Source organism: Muscardinus avellanarius (genome assembly GCF_963383645.1).
Source record: "Muscardinus avellanarius genome assembly, chromosome: 19".
Lineage (NCBI taxonomy): Eukaryota > Metazoa > Chordata > Mammalia > Rodentia > Gliridae > Muscardinus > Muscardinus avellanarius.
Window position 1 is genome coordinate 47,384,749 of NC_137805.1, and position 25,101 is coordinate 47,409,849.

Here is a 25,101-nt window from a genome sequence, read left to right on the forward strand (position 1 = left end):
GGCTGCCAATAATGTTGACCATCATTCCCTGGCCTCGTGAGCCATTTGTATATGTTATTGAGCAAGATGTCTATTCAGATCTTTTGCTCATTCAAAGAATTATGCTGTCATTTTAAGAGTCTTTTATATATTCTAGACACAAGTCCCCATCTGACACATGATTTATAGGTATTTTTTCCACTTTGCAAATTGTTTTTTTTCTGGCATCCATTGAAGCACAAATGTTTTTAATTTATTTATTTTTTCTCAGTACTGGAGATGGAACCCAGAGGCATTCTACCTCCGAGCTATACCCCCAGCCCTATTTCTTATTCTTTATCTTGAAACAGGGCCTCACTAAGTAGCTGAGGCTGTCCTCGAACCGTGATCCTCCTGTCTCAGCCTCCCAAATGCTGGGATTACAAGCATGCACCACCACACCTGGCTAAAAGCTTTATTTTCAAGAAGTCCAATTTGTCTAATTTTCTTTTGTTGCTTATATTTTGACATCACATCTAAGAGACCATTGCCCAATCCAAGGTGACAGAGATTTAGTCCTGTGTTTTCTTCTAAGAGTTTTGTGGTTTTAGCTCTTACATTCTTTCCATTGTTTTTCTACTAAACAGTAAATCCATGTGATGCTAGTGTATATTAGAACATAAACGACTTTCTTGTTCTTTTTTACAGCTGTATAGTATTCCATCTTATGAATGTACTAGGATTTATTTGCCCTGTCCTCTATTGATGGACATTCATATTGTTTCCAATATTTTGCTCTAACAAGAAGACTTCCGTGAACATCCTTCAACATAGATGTCACTTAAATGGCCTTCAAGTGGGTGAATGGAAGGGTCCTGGGGCTGAGGACATTTGTGTTGGCAGATGACATAGCTGATACCTCAAGGCCAGGCCAGAGTTCTGGAACCAGGCGAGATCAGAGGAGTAGGATTGCTGGTTCTGCGGCCATATGCTTTTGGAGATGATGCCCGATTGCCTTCCATTGACAGGATACCAATTTTCACTCCCAGCCACAGTATCTTGTGAGCCATTCATTAATAGCCCCGGTTGCCATCTACTGAGTGCTCAGCATCTCTCGGCTCCGTGTATCATGCACAATGACTCTGAAGGTCAGAAATAAAATCCCCACTTTGCAGGGATCCCAGATCATCTGCTTTATCTTGATTCCTGACGCCCTTCCCTCTCCACCATCCTGTTTGTTCCCTGGACCTGCAGAGTGTCTCAGCCACTTTTGAAATAACTACCCGGGAAATGCAGATGCAGCAGGTGGTATCTGGAGAGTTTCTCTCCAAGATCACACAGGTACAGAAGGCAAAGCTGCAGTCACTAGGGAATCTTTTCTTTCTTTCTTTTTTTTTTTTTTTTTTTGGTGGTGGTGGTACTGGGAGTGGAACCCAGGGGCCTTTCTTTCTTTCCTTCTTTCTTTCTTTTTTTTTTTAACCTCCGGGCTATACTCCCAGACCTATTTTATACTTTATTTGGAAACAGGGTCTCACTGGCTTCGAACCTGTGTGATCCTCCTGTCTCAGCCTCCCAAGCACTGGGATTTTTTTTCCCCAGTACCAGGATGGAACCCAGGGGCATTCTACCTCCGGCTACACCCCCAGCCTTATTTTTTAGTCTTTTCTTTCTTTCTTTTTTTTTTTTTTTTTTTTTTTCGGTGGTGGTGGTACTGGGAGTGGAACCCAGGGGCTTTCTTTCTTTCTTTCTTTCTTTCTTTCTTTTTTTAACCTCCGGGCTATACTCCCAGACCTATTTTATACTTTATTTGGAAACAGGGTCTCACTAAATTGCTGAGAGCCTCACTAAGTAGCTGAGGCTGGCTTCAAACCTGTGTGATCCTCCTGTCTCAGCCTCCCAAGCACTGGGATTTTTTTTTCCCCCAGTACCAGGATGGAACCCAGGGGCATTCTACCTCTGGCTACACCCCCAGCCTTATTTTTTAGTCTTTTTTTTTTTTTTTTTTTTTTTTTTGCGGATCTGGGGACCTCCGAGCTACATCCCCTGCTCACTTTTTTTATTCTTTTTTTTTTTTTTGGTGGTACTGGGGTTCCTGGAAGCCCTTCTACCTCCGGGATATACTCCCATGGGCTACACTCCCAGACCTATTTTTTAACTTTTTTATGTGGAAACAGGGTCTCTTAAGCCAGCGAGGCTGGCTCCGAACCAGTGCGATCCTCCTGTCTCCGCCTCCCAAGCATGGGGATTACAAGCGTGCGCCACCACGCCCGGTTTATTCCTTGTTTTATTTTATCTGGTGGTACTGGGGTTCCTGGAAGCCCTTCTACCTCCGGGCTACACTCCCAGACCTATTTTTTTATATTTTTATTTGGAAACAGGGTCTACTAAGCCAGCACGTGTGGCTGGCTTCAAACCTGCGCGATCCTCCTGTCTCTGCCTCCCAAGCGCGGGGATTACAAGCGTGCGCCACCACGCCCGGCTTATTCCTTATTTTGAAACAGGGTCTCACTGAGTTGCAGAGAGCCTCACTAAATAGCTGAGGTTGTCCTCGAACCGTGATCCTCCAGTCTCAGCCTCCCGAATGCTGGGATTACAAGCATGCACCACCACTCTCGGGCTTTTTAAATTTTTTTGAAACAGAGTCTCACTGAGTTGCAAAGTACCTCGCTAAGTAGCTGAGGCTGTCTGCAAACTGCGATCCTCTGGTCTCTGCCTCCCAAATGCTGGGATTACAAGCGTGCGCCACCACGCCCGGCACTAGGGATCTTGAGTGAGCACCTACTGTATGCCTGCTACTGCACGAGGAGCTGGTTGAAGGATCTCTGTGTACAGGTTACATCTCTGAAAAAGGCAGCAGAAATTCACAGACCATGGGGGTATGGTCTGCCTTAGGGCCTGGGAAGTCTATTTATCTTTTTTTTTTTTTGGTGTGTGTGTGTGTGTGTGTGTGTGTGTGTGTGTGTGTGTGTGTGTGTGTGAAATATATATGCTGGGGATGGAGCCCAGGCCCCATGCATGCTAGGCAAGTGCCTTCCTTTGAGCTCAGCAGTCTGGCTTTGAGTCGGCAGATGCAGGCTCAATCCCAACCTCATGGTCTGTGTCTTTGGGCAGCTCACTTCCTCCTCAGGGCCTGTTTCCTCACCTGTAAAGTGGTATCATTAATAGCACCTATGCTTGTAATCCCAGCATTTGGGAGGCTGGGACAGGAGGATTGCAGTTCGCGGCCAGCCTCAGCTACCTATGAGGTCCTTTGCAACTGAGACCCTGTTTCAAAATAAAGAATAAAAAATAGAGCTGGAGTGTAAGTCAGAGGTAGAATGCCCCTGGGTTCCATCCCTAGTACTGCAAAAAATATAAAAAATAAAAAATAGTACCTACTGGCATATCAAAAGTGCTTAATAAGCATTACACTTTTAACGAGTATACATTAGCTATTATTATCTCTGTTGACAAAGTGTTATAGGAAATCAAAGGGAGGAAATATGGCCAGGAGGTCAGGGAAGGCTTCTGGGGAGAGGAGAGGCGCTTTGAATGAATCTTGGAGGGATGGCTTAGATGCCAGGCGAGGTTGTTCCAGGCAGAGGAACAGCATGTGTCAAGGCACAGGACTGCCCTGAGCTCCTGGGGAGACGGTGCAGCCCTGGAGGCTGGAATGTCAGGTTTTTGCTGGCACCTCCAGGAGAAAACTAGGCAGAGCTGCTTCCAGCCATGGGTGTTAGGTGTTATTTGACGGGCAGCAAGGAGCCAAGAAAGGACCGTCACTGGCAGCCCTGTTCAGTAGATCCTATCTGCAACTTGGGCTGCGTCCTTGGGGTAGACCTCCCCAAACCTCATTTCTTCTTAAGGGACGATGTTTAAGAATAAAGGTCCTAACCCAGGTGCAGTGGGGCACACCTGTAATTGCAGACTGGGAAGGCTGAGGCAAGAGGATCTCAGGTTCAAAGCCAGCCTGGGCAACTTAACAAGATCCTGTCTCAAAAGAAAGACTAAGAAGAACTAGGAATTGTAGTTCAGTGGTAGAATGCCTCTGGATTCAATCCCCAGTACCACGAAAAAAAAAAAAAAGAAAGAAAGAAAAAAGAGAGAGAGACAGAGACAGAGACGGAAAGAGGGCTCTGGGGCCAAGTTGTCTGGGTTGATCACTTCTTCTGTTACTTATGACCTTAGTGGCCTTGACCACTTAACCTCTCTGGGCTAGAGCTTCCTCAACCATAAACAAAAGTTGTTCCTCCTTCCTCGGGTCATAATGAAGAGTGGCTGGGTTAATATATGTGAAGGGCTTAGACCAGAACCTGGCACCTGGTCAGGCTCAGTAAAAGTCTGTTGTTACAGAGAAGGAAGGCGATGGCGTTAGATCACTCTGCTTGTTTCTCAGATGGGAAAATCAAGACCCTCTGAAAGCGAGTGGCTGCTCGGATCCTTTGGAGGACAGGGCGGGCTCACTCATCTTCTAGACTTTTAACAAATGTTTGCTGAGCACTTACTTTGTACCAGGCCCTGGCAGGTATTGGGGCTGTCTCCCAGGGAGCTCCCGCCCCGCCCCGCCCCCAGGGGCTGAAAGTGCTGCCGCAGCCTGCAACATCCGCACTGTTCTTTCTGTCCTCCTGTGTCCACCTGTGTCCTGCTGACAAGAGGGAATAAGAATTTTTTTTTTTTTTTTTTTTTTTTTTTTTTTTTTAGTGGGACTGGGGTTCCTGGAAGCCCTTCTACCTCTGGGCTACACTCCCAGAACTATTTTTTTTTTTAATTTGGAAACAGGGTCTCTTAAGCCAGCGCAGCTGGCTTTGAACCTGCGTGATCCTCCTGTCTCCGCCTCCCAAGCGCGGGGATTACAAGCGTGCACCACCATGCCTGGCGAGGGAATTAGAATTTTAACATAAGTATCTTGTGAAACAGGCTCTTGCCAGCTCCAAAATCTGGACAAAAGGATTAACAGGAATCAAGATAACCTGCTTGCTGCCCCTTTTCTCCTGGACAAGGAAGCAGATCAAAGGAGGGGGCCAGGCCAGGGCTCCCCGGCCAGCACGAGCCTCTCCAAGGCCCTGAGCCCGTGCAGGAGGCGAGCACGCTGCGGAGACTGAAGACGGAGCTGATGGGGCTTGCTGGTGGATGGGAGGTGGAGTGAGACAGGACTCCGGCACCGCCTGATTTCCTGGGAGAGGGAGTTTGCTCTGGGGCTGGTCCAGGTGGGGAGAGAGATCCTTCCGAATGCTTGCTGGATAGATGGGTGGGTGTGTTTCCCTGCCCTCCAGAGGGTCCCTGCACCTGCACTTGCTTTCAGAGACGTGCAGTTGGCCATCTGGGGCAGAGGAGAGGCCCTGGTTGGTGGTGTGAACTTCGTGTCACCCATGTGTAGAGGGCCATGATATATCTAAAGCCAGAGTACCAAGCACGGAGAATGCCAGTACCTATCCAGAGCTCAGCTTTTCTTTGTCCATAAACTTTCCCAACTTTTAAAAAATTAATTAATTTATTTATTTTTGTGGTACTGGGTACCAACCCAATTTTAATCTTTTATTTTGATATAGCATCTCACTAAGTTGCTGAGGCTAGTCTCAAACCTGGGATCCTCCTGTCTCAGTTTCCCAAGTACTGGGATTACAAGCGTGTGCCACCATGCCCAGCAAATTTCCCATCTTCCTTTCTCTTTCTTTCTTCCTTTCTTTACTGGAGGTTGGGCCCGGGGCATTCTATCACTGAGCTACACTCCAGCCTTATTTTTTATTCTTTTTTTTTTTTTTTTTTTTTTTTGCGGGTCTGGGGATGGAACTCAGGGGCATTCTACCTCCAAGCTACACCCCCTGCCCTATTTTTTATTCTTTATTTTGAAACCGGGTCTCACTGAGTTGCAGAGGGCCTCACTACGTAGCTGAGGCTGTCTGCGAACCGCGATCCTCCGGTCTCAGCCTCCCGAATGCTGGGATTACAAGCGTGCGCCACCACGCCGGGCTCCTTTATTCTTTATTTTGAAACAGAGTCTCACTGAGTTGCAGAGGGCCTCACTAAGTAGCTGAGGCTGTCCACAAACCGCAATCCTCCTGTCTCAGTCTCCCAAATGCTGGGATTACAAGCATGCGCCACCATGCCTGGCCTCCTGGCACAACTTTTAAATAGTAGCCATAAATTTAAAGTTGTAATCACCCCCTGCTGATCCCCTAAAATCTCTCCGCAGGCCCTGTTTGGCCTGGCCTCCTGGTTAGGTCCTCTGGTGTATGGCTTGGAAGTCAGACTGCCTAGATTTGATCCCGGCTCTTAATTCTCAGCTGTGTGCCATAAGGCAAATAACAGCCTCTCGGAGCCTCAGTCTTCTCATCTGTAGAATGGGAACAATAATAGTGTCCACTGTCTGGTGTTGTACAACACTTTCTGTGGCTGAGTTATAATGAAAAACTATTCGTGATGGATATTACATGTGAACAAGACACATGAGGCCAAAAGGGAATGAACATTGGACTTGGGGTTTGCGCTGGGGGCCCCATCTCTGTTTTAGACCTCTCTGTTTTGTTGCTCTTGAAGTTGGGCGATATCCTGGGTGCCTGCGGCGGCCTCCAAGCACCCCCTCCTTCCAGCCTCGCCCACTTGCCACACCCACCCCTCTGCCTCATAGCCAGATGATTTTTTAAAAGCACAAATCTCAATGTGGTCTTTCCCTGCCTAGAGAAAAGGTGTTGGTGCTTCCTCTGCCATCAGGAAAAAGCCAAGGGCCTGTGTGGGCAGGCATGGGGTCCCTGGGCGCACCTCTTCTCTCCTTGCACCAACCTCACACACACACCAGCTGCACACAGCCCTTGCCACACTTCTAAGGCCTGTGTTTTTGGCGCATACACCCGCCTCTGTCTGTGGCTCCTCAGTCTCCCATCGTCCGCCTGACAGTTCCAAGTGTCTGCAATTTTTCGGATCCCACATTTCCCTTATCTCCGTGATCCATCTGTGTCCCCAAGGCTTTCCTGCTTTCTCTCCTATTTACTTTTCCACAGAGCCCATTTTCCACAGGCAGCCAGAGGGATTCTTTAAAAAGAGCCCCGCCCCATCCTGCCCCCCCAGCCACATTGGCTCCAGCTCCCCCACTGTCCCACTCAGCCTGCCTCCGATGCCGCCCGCCTTCCCGCCTGTGGCCTTTGCCCAGGCTACCTTGGGGCAACTTCACCCCCCGGGTCTGCCTGCCGACTAGTGCTGTGGTGCCCTTCCCATCAGCAAGATGCCATTCACATCCAAGGCCCAGCCCAAATGTCACCTGCTCCGCGAAGCCTTCCTTTCTCTTTCTTGGCACTGGGGATTGAATCCAGAGGCATTCTATCTTTGAGCTACAACCCCAGCCTGATTTTATTTTTTTATTTGGGGAAAAAGGTCTCAAGTTGCCGAGGCTGGACTCGAACCTGCAATTTGGTCTCAACCTCCCAAGTACTGGGATTACAAATGTGTGCCACCAGGAGGGCGGAAGCCTTCCTTCCTTCACTTAGGCACTACCTTGCCTGGTCCCCAGGGCTCCGCCGCGGCATCCCTTCCCGCGGTGTCCCCGCCGTGGGCTCTCTCTCCCCTCGCGGTCCCCTTGCTGTGCGCTGCCATTCGCAGCGCCTGGTGGCTGCCCAGGGCCAGGGGTGCTGCAGGAACGAGAGCTTGTGCTTTCGGAGCCCACCCTGACCTCAGTGGGGGCGGTTCTCCTCAAAGCCCCATTTTAAAGAGATGCCAAAAGAGGTTTAAAGAAGTGAAGTCACGTGCCCAAGGTCACCAAGCCAGGCTGCCTCCAGAGCTGGAGCCTTTAATGAATAACTGCAGTGACTATATATAGCACCTTCCACATGCCAGGTGCTGGGCTCGGCCCTACTAACATGTTTCATCCTTGGAATAATTTCTACTGTAACTGTGTGAGGGCCGGGGAAACTGAGGCCCAGGGAGGTTAAGTAACTTGCTGGATTGGGAAGCTGGTCAGAAATGGAGTAGGGTTTGGGCCAGTGCTGCCTGGCGCCAGGTCACACTCTGGTACATGAAGCTGCGTGAGCCTTTGCCTCCCCTGACCCTCTGAGAGGTTCCTGGCCTCGGCACTGCCACACCTGGCCTGGCAGGCAGCCCTTAGGGGCACTGGTTACTGAATGTGCAATGAACAGGAAGCAGGTAAACCGGTGGGCCTGGGACCCTGCCCCCACTGTGCTGAAACCCTGTGTCCGGAAATACAAAGATGTGGCCATCCTTTTTCCAGGCTCAGTGGCCGCCCCCCCCACCCTGCTGTCCAGACAGCCCCGGGGAAGGGCCAGATCCATAAACATGAGGGTCCAGCAGGGCCAAGGAGGGGCGCTGGGCACTGTACAAGTCCTCGATATTATTGCTTTATTATCATTTAAATGGAGCCTGCCTCAAACAGGCCACCCAGTTCTAGCCACCAGCGCTGGACAAAACCCCCATTGAAAAGCCAATTACAATCACTCCATCTAAATTGTCATGGATTTGTATAGAAAATTACATCTCCATTTAGTCCTGAAGCGACGTCCTGGGCATGGACAGAGGGGAGGCTGGCCCATTTATCCCGCCAGCTCGGCGCGGGTGCCGCAGGCGCAGAGAGCCCAAGCTGCTGAGTCTTGGCCGGCCTGGGGAACAAAGGCCAGTTTGTGGGGGCCCGAAGAGAAGCTGGGCCTCCGAGGGCGTCTCAGATTCCAGGCCTGGGCCAGTGGACCCTGCCCCGCCAGCTGGTCTCCCCTGCTGGCGACTCTGGCCAGACCAACTCCTGACAGCCGGCTGTAGGCAGCCCAGCAGCCCTGTCACAATCCAAGGTGCCTGGAGCTTGGCTCCAGTCCACGCTGCCAGGAAATGAAGGAGGGGAGCCTGGGAGTCACTGGACTGCGAACCTGACATCTTGGTTTCCCTCCCTCCCTCCCTTCCTGCCTTCCTTCCCTCCCTCATCTACATATTGTTATTATTGTACTGGGGTTTGAACCCGGAGACATTCTACCTTCAAGTTACAACCCCGCCTTTTTATTTTTATTTTTTATTTTAATTTTTTTTTTTTTTTTTTGCGAGTCTGGGGATGGAACCCAGGGGCATTTGACCTCCGAGCTACACCCCCTGCCCAATTTTTTATTCTTTATTTTGAAACCGGGTCTCACTGAGTTGCGAAGGGCCTCACTAAGTAGCTGAGGCTGTCCGCGAACCTCAATCCTCCAGTCTCAGCCTCCCAAATGCTGGGATTACAAGCGTGCACCACCACGCCTAGCTCCCGCCTTTTTATTTTGAAACAAGATCTTATAGCTGGGTGTGTGGCACACACTTGTAATCTCAGTACTTGGGAGGCTGAGATAGGCGGTTGGCGGGTTCATGGCCAGCCTTACCAACTTAGTGAGACCTGTTTCAAAATAAATAATAAATAAAATAGGGCTGGGGGTGTAGCTTGGAGGTAGATTGCCTCTGGAGTCAATCTCTAGCCAGAGAAAAAGAAAGAATAGGAAAGAGTCGGGCATGGTGGTGCACGCTTGTAATCCAGCATTTGGGAGGCTGAGACCGGAGGATCGGGCAGGTTCGAAGCCAGCCTCAGCTTCTTAGTGAGGCCCTTTGCAACTCAGGGAGACCCTGTTTCAAAATAAGGAATAAGGATAGGGCTGGAGGTGTAGCTCAGAGGTAGAATGCCCCTGGGGTTCCATCCCCAGTACTGCAAAAAAAAAAAAAAAAAAAAAAAAAAGAAAAGGAGGGAGGGGGAGGGGGAGGGGGAGGACAAAGAACCAGGCTCTTGCTGAGTTGTGGAGGCTGTCCTCAAACCTGCAGTCCTCCTGGCTCAGCTGCCCACGCGCTGGGATTCCAGGTGCACGGTACTGCACTAGCTTCATCCACACATTAAGGGCCTGCTGGTGGTAGGGGAAGCGAGGTAGCCTAGAAATGAGCTCCAGCGTTCAAATGTCCTGGGTTGGGTTCTAGACTCTTCAGTAGCGGTGGGGCTGCTTTGCTATTCTTTTAATTCTGAATTAATTATCGAGCACCTATTGCATGCCAAAGAGCGGAACAGGACAAAACAGTCCTTACTCTTGGCACTTCAAGCCCTGTGGAGGATCCACTCTTCGGTGAATTGCAGCTCTAAGGGGCTGAATAAGGAGGCAATCAGAAGGGTGGACACAGTGGAAGCAGGCTGGAAAGGCGTTCCAGTCAGAGCGAACTGTGTACACGGAGGCAGGAGTGAGGCAGGCCGGAGCGCAGTGAGAGCAGCGCCTGTGGGCGCTGGGCCGCTCCTCTGAGCCTCAGTGAACCTATCTGTGAAATAGGGGTGGTGATTCCCGCTGCTGGAGGCTTGGGCAAGGGCTCAGGGAGATGACATGCTCAGATGCTTAGTGTGGAGTGGGCTCCTGGCTAAGACAGCCCTCCCTACAGGCCAGACATGGCTAAGGGCCCCACAGGCGCCAGCTCTCCAGCTCCTTGGGGCAGGCTCATCCCTTTTTTTTTTTGGGGGGGGTGGTGGTACTGGGGTTCCTGAAAACCCTTCTACCTCTGGGCTACATTCCCAGACCTATTTTTATATTTTTATTTGGAAACAGGGTCTCTTAAGCCAGCAAGGCTGGCTTCGAACCAGCGCGATCCTCCTGTCTCCGCCTCCCAAGCGCGGGGATTACAAGCGTGTGCCTCCAGGCCCAGCAGGCTCATCCCATTTTGCAGATGAAGGAACTGATTGGGTCAGCTCATTATTTGTTACTATTCCAGAAGTTCTTATTATGGGCAGCCCAAAGTCAGGCATAGGACAGACCCAGAGGAGCATCTGTTGACTCATGGACCACATCTGGAAGGGGGTGCTGGGCAGGCGTGGGGAGCTGGGTGAAAGATTCCTGCTTGCATGCCCGTGTGTCTAAGCAAAGAGTGACTGAGGGTGTGTGTGATAGTGCAGGCACTGACTGCTCGTAACAGCTGTGTGAGCTGCCCCACGTGAGGCCGTGTCGTGTGTCCGTGTGTATGACTGTGATTGTAACTGTGTGTGACAGTTACACACAATGTCTCTGAGTTCTCACCCACATGCCTGGTGGCTGCAGGGGCTCAGGCTGACTGTGTGGCTGTGTCAGTCTGACATAGCCTTCGCAGTCTGCCTGGGCCCAAAGGGACACCTGACACCCTGGGATGGCTGGCAGGCCCAGCGACTACCCCAGGGCAGGACTGGCAGGCACAGAGGTAAAGAGGGCAGAGTCCCCATCCTCTGCCCAGCTTCACCAGGCTGGCTGGCAGGTGAAAAAATGCTCACACCCGAGGCAGGCCTGTGGCCACCCCATCAGGGGTTCTCTGTGCAAGAAAACAAGTTCTTCTGGTATCAACTCAAGTTTGACAGGAAGTGGCTTTTGGGTGGCAGGAAGTTGGATTCAGCTCGTATCAGTCCTGGCTGAGGGGCAGGAGAGCAGTTATCTAGGGTTAAACAGAGAAGCGGGGGCCCCATCACCCCATACCCGATAGAGTTGAGGGCACCACCCCTCCTGGTTATTTGACAGAGTGGGCGGGCAGGGGTTGTAAAGAGGAGTTGCCCCACCCGTCAAGTGCCCCCGGCCAGACAGCTCAACATCCACCTTTCAGCCAGACAGCTCAACATCCACCTTTCAGCCAGACAGCTCAACATCCACCTTTCGGTTCCCCCATTCAACAAATGTGTAGACTGAGACTCTACCAAGGTCACCAACACAAGTGGAGAGAGAGAGGAGAGACAGGAGGAAAACCTAGGGCAGAGGAGCCCAAAGAAGGGGAGAATAGGATGTGGAGTCCCTGAGCCCACATCAGAAGGAGTTCTGGGACGCACCTGCTCTGTGCAAGGCCATCATGTGGACCTCACAGCTGACCTTGAGGTCTTTTTTTTTTTGGTGGTGGTACTGGGGTTCCTGGAAGCCCTTCTACCTCTGGGCTACACTCCCAGACCTATGCGCGATCCTCCGGTCTCTGCCTCCCAAGCGCAGGGATTACAAGTGTGTGCCACCATGCCTGGCTGACCTTGAAGTCATGAACCCATTTGCCAGATGTGAGCAGTGAGTACAACCCAGAGAGCCTCACTGGCTGAGCCAGGCCAGGAGTCTAGGTCTGATTCCAAAGCCCTGGTTCTTTCAGGTCACATCTCCATGCCCAACTTATAGGGAAGAGAAGCAGCTATCCTGAAAGGGACGCCCAATTCCATTAGCTGCTTGCCTGGGTATTCTGTTTAGGAATTTACCCAGTCAGCCAGCAGAGAGCCAGGGTCAAACCTGGGTAGGGTGGCTGCAGAACTCATGGGTTTAGCTACCCCACAGGGTGTGCCCAGCACTACCAGAGCTGGCAGAGAAAGCCATGACCCTGCCCTCAGAACGGGGTCTCATAGCTGGTGAAAAACCAAGTCTCCCAAGGCTCAGTCTGGACACTGTGCACCCTAATGACCCCCGTGGGAACCCCGGGGAGTGGGGCCCAAGTTGTTCCCTGGATGAGATGCTGATTTGAAGCTTGGTGTGCATGTAGTTTGCACATGACTGTATGTCAGAAGGTAGGAACATCTCCCTTTCTGGGAGAGGGCTGCCTGCTGAGTCCCCCTGCCCTCCTCCAGACAGCAAAATTGCCAGCGGCTAGACAGGAGCTACACCCTGGGCTCTGACAGCACCCGCCTGCAGCCACCTCCCCCATTCCCTCCTCTAGCCAAATTTAGGCCGCTCTGCTACTGAGCAATGAGGAGAGTGGAGGCAGGAAAGGGCAAGCCGCTGGGCCTTGGCCTGTGCGGTGGGGGGGCAGCCGCAAGGGGGGGCTAGTCTCTAGAGCCCTAGGCCCCACCTCCCCATCCCACCTCTCTGGAATTTGGCTAGGTTGGAGAAAGCTGGACTCTCAGCTGCAGCCTGGGGTGCTGGCTACCCTGTGCCTTGAGGGAGAACCGAGAGGGAGGGAGAGAGAAAGGGAGGGAGGAAGGAGGTCACGGCTGGGGCAGTGGGAAAGGGATCAGATAGCCTCCTGCCCCAGACACCCGCCGCAGCCACTGGGGACAGAGGGCCTGCTCTGCTTCTCTGCGCTTCCTGCCCCTCCTTGGTGGCACCCCTTGGCTGGGGGGCATGGTGCACAACTGTGCCTGAAGTCTTCCCACAGGGCTCCACCAGGCTGTCTCCCCATGGGCCAGTTTCTTGCTTGGTGGTTTTAGTTTTCCGATCTGGGAAATGGAGAGGGTAGCAGAGAATGACTCTCAGGTGTCTACCTGTGCTGAGAGCAAGGGCTTCTGGGAGGATGGACAGAATTTAGGGATACGCCCATGGCTTTAACCTAGAAGCCTCTTGGTTTCTCAGGTATGGCTAGCAAAGGCAGCTCATACAGACAGGGAGGACAAGAACTGGGCTAGATTTCAACCACCAGGAATTCAGGGGTGGAGTAATCAGCCCAGTGGCTGGGAGTAGGCATCTTTGGACCTGACTGCCTGGGTCTGAGTCCCAGCCTCGGCCCCTCTACCTCCATTTCCTCACCCGTAAGACCAGGGTAATAAATCTCCCAAGGCTGCTAAGAAAGTGAAGTGGTGAGCGCTTGGCACACAGTAGGTGCGCCGCCACCAGCCATCCGTGTGATCGCCCGGAGCGGTTGGGAGGCCCCCCAGAGCTACAGCGGATGTGGACACGGTGGGGAGGCGCAGTAGCTGGTGGTTAAATGGCATTGGGATGGGGGTTCAAGTCTGCATGACCCTGGGCAAATGGCCACACCCTGCTGCGCCTCGGGCTGGGAGCAGCAGAGACGCCTACCGCAGAGGGTCTGCGAGGATTACAGGAGATCGGGCTTGGCACCGCGCCTGGCACATAGCGGGCGCTCTCTGGAGCTGGCAAGATCGAGTGGTACCGCCCTGCACAAAGGACAGGTGGGCAGCGTCGAGGGGGGCGGAGCGGGGCAGGTGCGCCGGGAGTGGGGAGGCGGCGGGAGCGGATCGCGAGGGCGGGAGGCGCGCGCAGCAGGTGCGCGCGGGTGGGCGGGGCCCAGGTGAGCGGGCGCGCGCCGGGCGGCCGGGGGCGGGGAGGCGCGCCGCCGCGAGGCGCCCTGTGTCTTTAACGCCCTCCTCCCTGCGCCCCCACCCCCTTGGTGTGCTCCCCCCTAGCCGGGCCGCAGCCGCGGAGCCGTCCCCCCTGCACTGACAGCTGGTATCTAATTACTGTGTGAGAATGGAAAGTCAGGCTGTCCCAGCTCCGGGGAGAGGGGATTAACGTCTCTTGCAGAATACACTTCCTCTGGTGGGTTGCCATGGTTACTCTCATTACCTGCCTGCCCGCGAGGAGCCCGCGCGAGCCGCTCCAGCAGGCTCTCGGAACTCGGGCCGGCGCGCGCAGGGGCGCGCACGCCTCCCCGCCTCTCGGGGTCCGGGCGCACGCGCCTGCGCCTTGGGGGCCGCGAGCCTCCTGGCCTGGCCCCGCCCCGCCGCCTGGCCCCGCCCCGCCGCCTGGCCCCGCCCCGCCGCCTGGCCCCGCCCGCCCGCGCCCGAGCAGCTGTCTGCGGCCCGCGGGCCCCAGCCCCGGCCCTGCCCGGCCCCAGCGCGCTGTCAACAGTCATTAGCGCGCGGGCCGCGCCCCGCCCCTCCCTTTAGCCGCCCCCCGCCAGCCCGGGTGGGCCCCGCACCTGGGGCCCCCACTCGTTAGCGCACCCGGCCGCCCGCCTCGCCCCCGAGGGAGCCGCCCGCCCGCCGCCGGCCTGGCCCAGGGCCGCACCTTCCCGCCTAGACCCCCTTCAGCCGCCGCGCCGCCCTCGGGCGTGCTGGGGGAAGGCTGCCCCCGCAGGGGCGGCGGACCCCCTTTCATGGAGTCTCGCGGAGGGTGGGCGCGTCGGGGCATCACTTGGGAGTCTCACAGCCATCCCGTGAGGGGAGAAGGCCGTTGTGCGCATGGCCGCACCGCACACCGGCGGAAACTCGGGACCAGGCCTCCTTGCCCGCCTCAGGCCCGGATCGCCGCTAGCCTGTAACTTCACCTCTGGAGCACCCTCCTGCCACTCCCCGCTAGAACCCGCAGCCAGGCGCGGCGATCTGGCGTTAGAGGCGCCAGGCACCTGCCTCCCTCCACCTATCCCAGGTCACTGTCATCGGGTTTCTCTTTCCCCGGCCCTCTCCTTCAAACCACAGAGAGCGCTTTAGCCCATCCACCCTTTCTCTTCCCACACCATCCTCCACGCCTTGCCAGACATCCCAGAGGTAACAAAACAGAAAGACAGAAAAGAAAAAAAAAGAACTACTTGGAGCTGCGTGGAGGCTATGGAATTCCTCAAAGGTAGTGCGTTGTCGGGGGCTGGTCTCAGGCCCCTTCTCCTTGGCCTGGGGTGTTCATTTCAGTCCCTGGTGTGATCTGAAAGAAGGCGGAGGCCCAGTGAAGCAGAAAGGAGGTCTTGGAATATGTGAGGTTGTTCCAGATGGCAGGTGCGACTCAGTGGTGGCAGCAGCTCCCCACTAACAGTTGGAGATTGAGCACAAGGGTGGAGAAGAGGCGCGCTACCTTGGGTCCTAGGAGCCTTCCAGGGTCTCATCCCTCTGCCTTCCAGGCCTACCGAGCTCACTGGAATGTGGGTCGTAAAATTCCAGTGTGGATCTTTACTTTGGAGTTTTTGGGGGGTAGGGGCTCCAGTCCACAGTAGGCTGTATTCACAACCTAGAGAAATGGAAATACTCTCATTGTCTCAGTAAGCAGTAACTTTCTCAGTTGTCTGATTGCCCTTTACAAATCAGGACCAGCTTCTCTTGGGGACTTCTCGTCTCATGGAGAATTTCTAGATATCTGAGTGATGCGCTTCACCGCTTTTCTCTTCATTCTTAGTTTGATTTTTTTTTTTTTTTTTTTTTTTGCGGTACTGAGGATAGAACCCAGAGGCATTCTACCTTTGAGCTGTACCCCCAGTCCTATTTTTTTATTATTTATTTTTGTAGCGCTAGGGATGTGTGTGTGTGTGTGTGTGTGGTACTGGGGTTCTTGGAAACCCTTCTACCTCCAGGCTACACTCCCAGACCTATTTTTTATATTTTTATTTGGAAACAGGGTCTCCTAAGCCGGCGTGGCTGGCTTCGAACCTGCGTGATCCTCCTGTCTCCGCCTCCCAAGTGAGGGGATTACAAGCGTGCGCCACCATACCCGGCTACTTTAAACTTTATTTGGGAACAGGGTCTCACTAAGTTGCTGAGAGCTTCACTAAATAACTGAGGCTGGCTTCAAACCTGCCGGATCCTCCTGTCTCAGTCTCCCAAGCGCTGGGATTACAAGTGTACGCCACCACACCCAGCAGCTTATTCTTTACTTTGAAACAGGGTCTCACTGAGTTGCAAATGACCTCACTAAGTAGCTGAGGCTCTTAGACCTCTTTCAGACCCATTTGGGGTTGGGATGACCCTCCCCTATACATTCCTCTTACAAAATTTCCTCAGTTCTTGCTGAATTTATTAAAGCAGGCTTTGGGATCTGGAGGAAGAACAGGCTGGTAGTACGCACCATCCCTTTGCACCGTCCCTTTTTGTGTGTGTGTCTGTGTGATACTGGGGATAGAACCCAGGGGCATTCTGTTCTGAACTACACCCCTGGCCCTATTTTTTTATTTATTATTATTATTATTATTATTATTATTATTATTTATTATTTGCGGGTCTGGGGAGGGAATCCAGGGACATTCAACTTCCAGGCTATACCCCCTGCCCTATTTTTTCTTCTTTATTTTGAAACCAGGTCTCACTGAGTGGCAGAGGGCGTCACTAAGTAGCTGAGGCTGTCCGCAAACCGCGATCCTCCGGTCTCAGCCTCCTGAATGCTGGGATTACAATCGTGCGCCACCATGCCCGGTTATTCTTTATTTTTGAAACAGGGTCTCACTAAGTAGCTGAGGCTGGCCGAGAACCCAGATCCTCCGGTCTCAGCCTCCAGAATGCTGGAATTACAAGTGTGTGCCATCACGCCCTGCGTAGCACCATCTCTTTTGCCTGGTATCTCAGCTACTTTCAGGCTGGCCTGGCTGGGATACAGCGGCATCCTCCCATTTGCCTGTACAATCCACCCCCTTAAGTCTTTCGCTCCCAAGCAATTGGTTGCCAGAAGCTTGCCTTTCCTGGGGGTGGGGGCTCTGCCTACTGATTTTGTTCTCTAATCCCATTGATTGTCATGCCTTGTGGAGGGCTGGCCCTGAAACGCACCAAGAGGGCTTATCCTAAAGACGGTCTCTGTAGTCTCTTCTTCTACCATAGGAGGAACCCAGTTGAGAAATGTCTCTGCTATGTAGCCAAATCCTCTCAACCATAGCCTTGTTGCTGGGAGGTTCGCCCCACCAAGAGTGATGGTGGTGCGCTAAACGGCACCCTGGTGGCCTAAAACAGTGATCCTACCTTGAGAAGTCTGTAAGTTATTATCAGTAATGGAAGTTTCAAGGCGGATGACAGAACTGCAGTCCATTTGCAGTTGGATTGCACTTGCCATCAAGGGCAGGGGTCCATTTAATTGGCTTCTGTGGGGAGACAGGCAAGATTCCATGGAATTCAGGCGTTTCCCTGAGGGATGTTTCCCGTGCCAGCTCCCGAGGTCACCTGGCAGGAGCCTGATAAGACATGCTGACCCCGCTCTCATTGGTCTCTGGCTCTGAATAGCAATCTCCTTATGCTGAGCATTCAGATCAGTTGAGGAAACCGAGGAAGCCATGAAAGACCCGCCAAGGGATGACCTTCTTGACTAGTAATGAACTTTGCCAGGGATGGTGTAAAAATCCAATGTCAGGGTGTAGGGCTCCTGCCCTTTCTATCCATAATCCACATTAAGTCTCTGATCGATGTCTTGAATTTAGACTAAAGTTGCCCAATAAGATTCTTTCGTTCCTACTATTAGGAAAACTGTCCTTAAATGGTGATGAAAATTTTAATATATTGGGTAGGCCTGGAAGCACAGAGCCATGTCTGTATATAATGAAGCAATGCCAGTTTTCCTACAACTTATCCCCCTGTCTCAGTCTGAAACATTCTAATCAGTTCGCAAAATCTTGCATTAAAATCATCTGAGAGGCTGGGAGTGGTGGCGCACGCTTGTAATCCCAGCATTTGGGAGGCTGAGACTGGAGGATCGCGTTTCGCAACAGCCTCAGCTACTTAGTGAGGCTCTCTGCAACTCAGTGAGACCCTGTTTCAAAATAAAAAATAAAAAAATAGGGCAGGGGATGTAGATTAGAGGTCAAATACCTCTGGGTTCTACCCACAGACTGACAAAAAACAAACAAAAAACCATCTGGGAACCAGGCATGGTGGCACATACTTGTAATCCCAGCACTTGGGAGGCTGAGGCTGAGGCTGAGGCTGAGACTGAGACCATAGTATCACAGTTTGTGGCCAGCCTCAGCTACTACTTAGTAAGGCCCTTTGCAATTCAGTGAGATCCTGTTTCAAAACAAAGAATAATATATTTTTTTTAAAGGTGAGGTGTGTCGCTTGGAGGTAGAATGCTCCTGGGTTCCATCCCCAGTACCGCAAAAAAAAAAAAAAAAAAATCCATCTGGGGGGGCCAGGCGTGGTGGCACACACTTGTAATCCCAGTACTTGGGAGGCTGAGACAGGAGGATCACAGGCTAGCAGTCAGCCGTACCTACTTATTAAGCCCGCTGCAGCTTAGTGAGATCCAGTTTCAAAATAACTAAAATATAGGACTGGGGTGTAGCTCAAAGGTAAAATGTCCCTGGGTTCAATCCCTGGTGCCACACACACACAAAAAATCATCTGAGGGAGGGGTCTATTAAAAGCCTCAGAGCTAGCCGGGTGTGGTGGCGCACGCTTCTAATCCCCACGCTTCGGAGGTTGAGACAGGAGGATCGCACAGGTTCGAAGCCAGCCTCAGCTACTTAGGCTCTCAGCACCTTAGTGAGACCCTGTTTCCAAAATAAAATATAAATGGGTCTGGGAGTATAGCCCGGAGGTAGAAAGCCTCTGGGTTCCACCCCCGGTACCACAAAAAAAAAAAAAAAAAAAAAAAAAAGCCCCAGAGCTGTGCACCTGCCTATAATCCCAGCTACTCAAGATGCTGAGGTAGGCAGGAGGATCACAAGTTTGAGGCTAGCCTGGGCAACTTGGTGAGACATTGTCTCAAAATAAATAAGAAGGAGCAGGGCATGGTGGCACATACATGTAATCCCAGTACTTTTGGAGACTGAGACAGGAAGATCCAAGGTTCGAGACCAGCATTAGCAATTTATCAAGATGAGATCTTGTTTCAAAATAAAATAAAGAGGGCTGGCAATGTAGCTCAGAGGTAAAATGCTTCTGCTTTCAATCCCCAATACAAAAATAAGTAAATAGCTAAATAGCTAAATAAATAAATAAGAAGGACTAGAGATGTAGCTCAGTGGTAGAGCACCCCAGGGTTGCATCCCCAGTATGGAGGAGGAGGACGACAGAGAATAGGACTTTGTAGGTTTGAGGTAGAACCTAAAATTTTGCTTTTTTTTTTTTCCGATATTGGGGGTGGAACCCAGGGGCATCTTACCTCTGAGCTACACCCCCAGCCCTCTGGCCCTATTTTTTAGTCTTTTTATTTTTAAAACAGGATCTCACTGAGTTGTGAAGGGCCTCGCTAAGTAAGTGAGGTTGTCGCCAAACCATGATCCTCTAGTCTCAGCCTCCAGAATGCTGGGATTACAAGCCTATACCACCACAAAACCATGATCCTCCGGTCTCAGCCTCCAGAATGCTGGGATTACAAGCCTGTACCACCACAAAACCATGATCCTCCGGTCTCAGCCTCCAGAATGCTGGGATTACAAGCTTGCGCCACCACACCCGACATATTTGCATTTTTAACAAGTTCTCAGATGCTACTGATGCTGCTTATCCTGAGCCCACACTTTCAGGACCACTGTTTTATTTTATTTTATTTATTTATTTTTTTGTGGTACTGGGGTTCCTGGAAGCCCTTCTACCTCCGGGCTACACTCCCAGACCTATTTTTACATTTTTATTTGAAAACAGGGTCTCCTAAGCCAGCGCCCATGGCTGGCTTCGAACCTGGGCGATCCTCCTGTCTCCGCCTCCCAAGCGCGGGGATTACAAGCGTGCACCACCATGCCCGGCTAGGACCACTGTTTTTTTGTTTTGTTTTGTTTTGTTTTGTTTTTTTGGTGGTACTGGGGTTCCTGGAAGCCCTTCTACCTCCGGGCTACACTCCCAGACCTATTTTTACATTTTTATATTTGGAAACAGGGTCTCCTAAGCCAACGCGCGCGGCTGGATTCGAACCTGCGCGATCCTCCTGTCTCTGCCTCCCAAGCGCGGGGATTACAAGCGTGCGCCACCACGCCCGGCGTAAGGACCACTGTTTTAAATGTTTTGAAATATCAGGAATACTGAAGTGGACATTTGGTGATTTCCTCAATGACTCTCAACTCTGCCTTCAGTTTAGGGCCCAGGTGGGCTGGTTTTAGGGAACTGGCAATGTCTAAGAAAGTTAGTAGCTCCACAAATTTTTAAAACCACCGCCATGTCTGAATTTGTTGGCCCAGGTCTGGCCCGTTGTTTTGGAGTTGGAGTTGGATGGTTGGAACGGATGAAGCGTGTTACCATGGCAATGTTCTTCCCCACAGAGGAAGGCCCCAGAGGCCAATCCTGCACAAGTGACCATGTGTTTTTCATGGCTTTCCCCATGGGGTGCTACAGGGTTCTTTTCCAGCATTTCTGGGTAGCTGAGGGAGTCAGAACACTCCAGGTCCCCTCTTGATTCAGCCCCATAAATAAAATGAACTTCCTTTGTCAATCCAGGGTGCAGCTTGCTTGGAGCAACGGATTAAATGAAGCTAATTTGGGTACAAGGTGGAAGTGGGTTGGCGGGGGCATCACAAGGCTGTGGGGAGGGTACTTTCTGCTCCTTAATTAGCTACTCTTGACTTTGAGCACTGTCTCCGTCCGCAAGCTAGGGGAGGCAGGCTTCTCCTGCAGGAGCAGGCATGAAGGTTATACCTCCGTGGAGGCAGGGCATGGCAGAGATGTCTGTACATGGCTGCTACCAGAGCTTGTTATCTTCCCAGGCTTCTCCTTGAAGCCACACAGATACCCTGCTGCTCTTCCCTGAGGCTGTTGCATGCCCGGTGTCCAGGTGGCCCCAGCCCACCAGAGGCCAGTTCAAGGTGTGGCTCTGCAGACCTCCTGGAGTTTGAGTTAGGTTGTTACAGGCCCTTTCCTTTCCTGTGCGCATCTCTGCAGTAGAGTAGGCAGAATATAGAACCCGAGTTTGAACAGGGTAAATAACAGTCAGTTTTTAAAGAGGGAGCTACTGATAATTGCTACCCTGAAAAGTTGCTCTGGAATAATTTTCTAGTCACCTTGGACCAGGTGCAAAGCTGCTGCTAGCCCAAGACTGCCCAAGAGTGGCGGTGGGAGACACGCTGGCTCTGGGCAGTGTGTTTCACTATTGTATCTGGGTCGGTTAGTTACACTTTGAATTTAGGAAAGCTTATTCCAAGTTAATGGGACAGTCTGAGAATATCACTGAAGAATATCAATGAAACTGTGCATCTCTTCTGATGGTGGATATTAACCCAGGGGACCTATTTTGTAACCTGATGGGTCAGAGGGACAAAAGATGAGAACAGATTCCTAATGAGAAAATGTTCAAACTTGGTTGATCCAAAGGGAAGAGATGGACATTTACCAAGCCGGTATGTGCTAGATACCTGGCATGAATTCTTACTTGGTCCTTGAACCCTCCACATAGGACTCTTGACCTATGTTGCAGGCAGGAAACTGAGTTCCAAAAGGTAAGAAAGTAGGACCACATGCCCCAGATCACCAAGCTGCAGAGGGCACTTCCCGTCTCGCCTCTCGAAAATACTGTCTCTTCACTGGATTATTTTCTTCCTTACCATCAAATTGTAGTCCCTTCCTTCTTCAGAAATATTTGTATTCTAACCTGAAACAGTTTTAGGAACAGGGAGACCTGTTCACTTTTAAGCAGCTAAACCCCTTGTTATGTATCTGGATATGGGTGATCAAAATGTGGAACCTACCCCTTTATAATTTTTAATATCATTTTAAAAAATTAAAGTTTAAGCCGGGCATGGTGGCGCACACTTGTAATCCCAGCATTCAGGAGGCTAAAACAGGAGGATCACGGCTTGAGGACAGCCTCAGCTTCTCCTTACTGAGGCCCTTTACAACTCAGGGAGACCCTGTTTCAAAATAATGAATTAAAAATAGGGCTGGGGAAGCTGGGCATGGTGGCGCACGCTTGTAATCCCAGCATTCAAGAGGCTGAGATAGGAGGATCGCAGTTTGCGGACAGCCTCAGCTACTTAGTGAAGCCCTCCTCAACTTAGTGAGACCCTGATTCAAATAAAGAATAAAAAATAGGGCAGGGGGTGTAGCTTGGAGTAGGATGCCTCTGGGTTCCATCTTCAGACCCACAAAAAAAAGAAAAGGAAAAAAAAAAAAAAACAGGGCTGGAGGCTAGGCATGGAGGAGGCGCACACTTTTAATCCCAGCATTTGGGAAGCAGAGACAGGAGGATTGCAGTTCTCAGACAGCCTCAGCTACTCATCGAGGCCCTTCGCAACTCTGTGAGACCCTGTTTCAAAAAATAAAAAGACTACAAAAATAGGGCTGGGGTTGTAGCTCAGAGGTAGGCTGTCTCTGGTGTGGCGGGGAAGGGCTGGGGTCTTAGCTCAGAGGTAGAATGCCCCTGGGTTCCATCCCCAGTACTGAAAAAAAATTAAAAATTAAAGTTTATAGCCAGATGTGGTGGTGCATGCTTGTAATCCCAGTACTTGGGAGGTTGAGATAGGAGGATTGCAGGTTTGCAGCCAGCCTCAACTACTTAGTGGGGCCCTCCACAACTTAGTGAGATATATTTCAAAATAAAGAATAAGACCCGGGAATGGTGGTGCACACTTGTAATCCCAGTTCTTGGGAATCTGAGACAGGAGGATTGCAGGTTCGTGGCCAGCCTCAGCTACTTGGGCCTTCGGCAACTTAGTAAGACCCTGGTTTTTTGTTTTTTGGCTTTTTGTGTGTGGTACTGGGGATGGAACCCTTCTACCTCCCGGCTACACTCCCAGACCTATTTTATATTTTATTTGGAAACAGGTTCTCTTAAGCCAGCAAGACTGGCTTCAAACCTGCGTGATCCTCCTGCCTCCACCTCCGAAGCGCAGGGATTACAAACCTGCACCACCACGCCCGGCAGGTTTTAAAATGAAGAATAAAAAAGAGGGCTGGGGTTGTAGCTCAGAGGTAGAATGCCCCTGGGTTCCATCCTCAGTACCGCAAAAATAAAATAAAATAAAGAATAAAAAATAGGGCTAGAGGTATGGCTCAGAGGTAGAATGTCCCTGGGTTCAATCTCTAGTACCCCCCTCAAATTAAAGTTTAACAGACATACAGAAAAGCACAGGTTGTAAATATTCTCTTTAATGGCTTTTTATAAACTAAACACATCTGTATAACTACATCCAGATTAAGAAATAGAAACCCAATTAGATTCATTACTAAGGTTCATTTGTTTGTTTTTGCCAATGTGAGCCTCTGGTTAGCTGTGTATTATAACTGACCTATCAAAGTCTAATTTCTACTCTGTCACAGCAGTTTTTGATGTTCCCCAGAATCCTGGGTAGTTTCAAGTCAGTTCTGAACAAGCTGGTCATTGGTGAGCCCTTCTAGATGGCTTAGGACTTGAGAGGGGATGGGACGCCCCTAAGAGGTAAAATAACTCCTGAGAGTTTCAAACTGAAAAAGTACAGTTTTTACAGTTTATCTAATAAGTGATGCTCAGGGAAGTTTAAGACTTTGCCTACAGTCTCAGAGCAAAGAAACCTATCAGCAGACATCTCTCCACACATGACATGTGCATGCACACTGGCACATGGACACACGTGCGCATAGATATCACTGTCTGAGAAGTCCCCATGGAAGTGGTCCTGACTGGGAAGGAAGCCATTGGCAAAAGGACTCATACAGGGCCAGTGAGGTCACCCCACCTAAGGTTACCACACAGGAGTGCTGTCCACACCCCAGAGTCTAACTGCCCTTCCTCCCCAGCTGCTCTCTGTTCTCAAGCAGACCAGTGGCAAAGGGACAGCCCTGCTCAGCCACCACAGCATGGCAAAAGTTGTGCTGGCTAAAACCAAAGCCCGTCTGTGGCCAGAATAGTATTGTGAGCAAGTGACCATGCCAGCTGGGCCTGCATTGTACTTGGTCTGCCCAGTCTACTCCTTCCTCGCTGCTGTCCTACAGGCCGGCCCCAACCCTAACAACCCACTGGGGTTGTGGCAGTGTTCAGCTGTGTAGCACCCAGCGGAAATGAGACAAGCTGCAGGACCTCCTTAATAACAACGTCAAGGAGCAATCCCTGTGTGCCAGGCCTGGTGCTAAGTGCTGGCAGGCAGATCTCATATGTTCCTCACAGAAGCTCATGGGAAAGGGACTTCCTTATCCCCGTTTTATAGATGGCAGAACTGAGCTCAGAGAAGCAAGATGACTGCTTGGGTTGCACAGCCCTTAAATGATGAGGCAGAGTGCTCTGAAATACCCTGCCCGGCACTGCTTGCAAGTCGCCCATTCAGTCACTATTTACTTAGCAACTACCAAGTGTCAGGCATAGTTCGAGGTGCTGGAGAGGTGGCTGTGAGTGAAGAGATAGAGACCACATCTTCACAGAGCTGACATCCTCAAGTTGGGGGGGGTTCCTTTGGGGAAGAATAATCTTGGAGGTGTCCCTTTGCACTTTTGGGGAAAGGCCTTTCCCTTAGATCCCCTCCACACTTTGCTGTTTTCTGAAGCCTCCCGGCCTCCCGGCATCCCCTCAGGGAGGTGATGGCTGAGAGCTTGGTGTCTCTGGGTCTGTGTGCATCCATGCCCTTGCAAATCAGGAACTGTACTCACAGGAGCCCTGGCCTCGCCCATCCTCATGCCCTCGACTTTCCCCTGGGGCCTCCCTCCTCTGCGAGGGGGAGGGAAGGCGCCAGCCCAGCAGCTGCTTGCTGTTCAGGACTCCATCTTGATCCTGGCACACCTTGCCCGGCTGACAGCACTCATGCCAGCCTGATAAGAGGCCAGGCCTGCAGCCACCACGCTCATTGCCCGCCTCACGTGGCCTGTTCCTGTTATCCTGTGTATCTCCACACACAAAGGGCCTGGGTGCTGTGGCTGGCGCTCAGCTGGGGGGCGGGGGCGGGGGTGGCAGGCAATGAGATGCTTTGCAGAAAGCCCGGTGAAGCCAGAGCCTCCAGGTGATGGGA

The 25,101-nt window shown here is 51.6% G+C and overlaps 1 protein-coding gene across 2 annotated transcripts in view; it reads left to right on the top strand.

Moving 5' to 3' along the window:
- The window catches only part of NOL4L (nucleolar protein 4 like), a gene marked incomplete at its 5' end in the record, with an annotated part of 137,734 nt that overhangs the window by 27,176 nt on the left and 85,457 nt on the right, over positions 1–25,101 (top strand). The window lies entirely within an intron of this gene.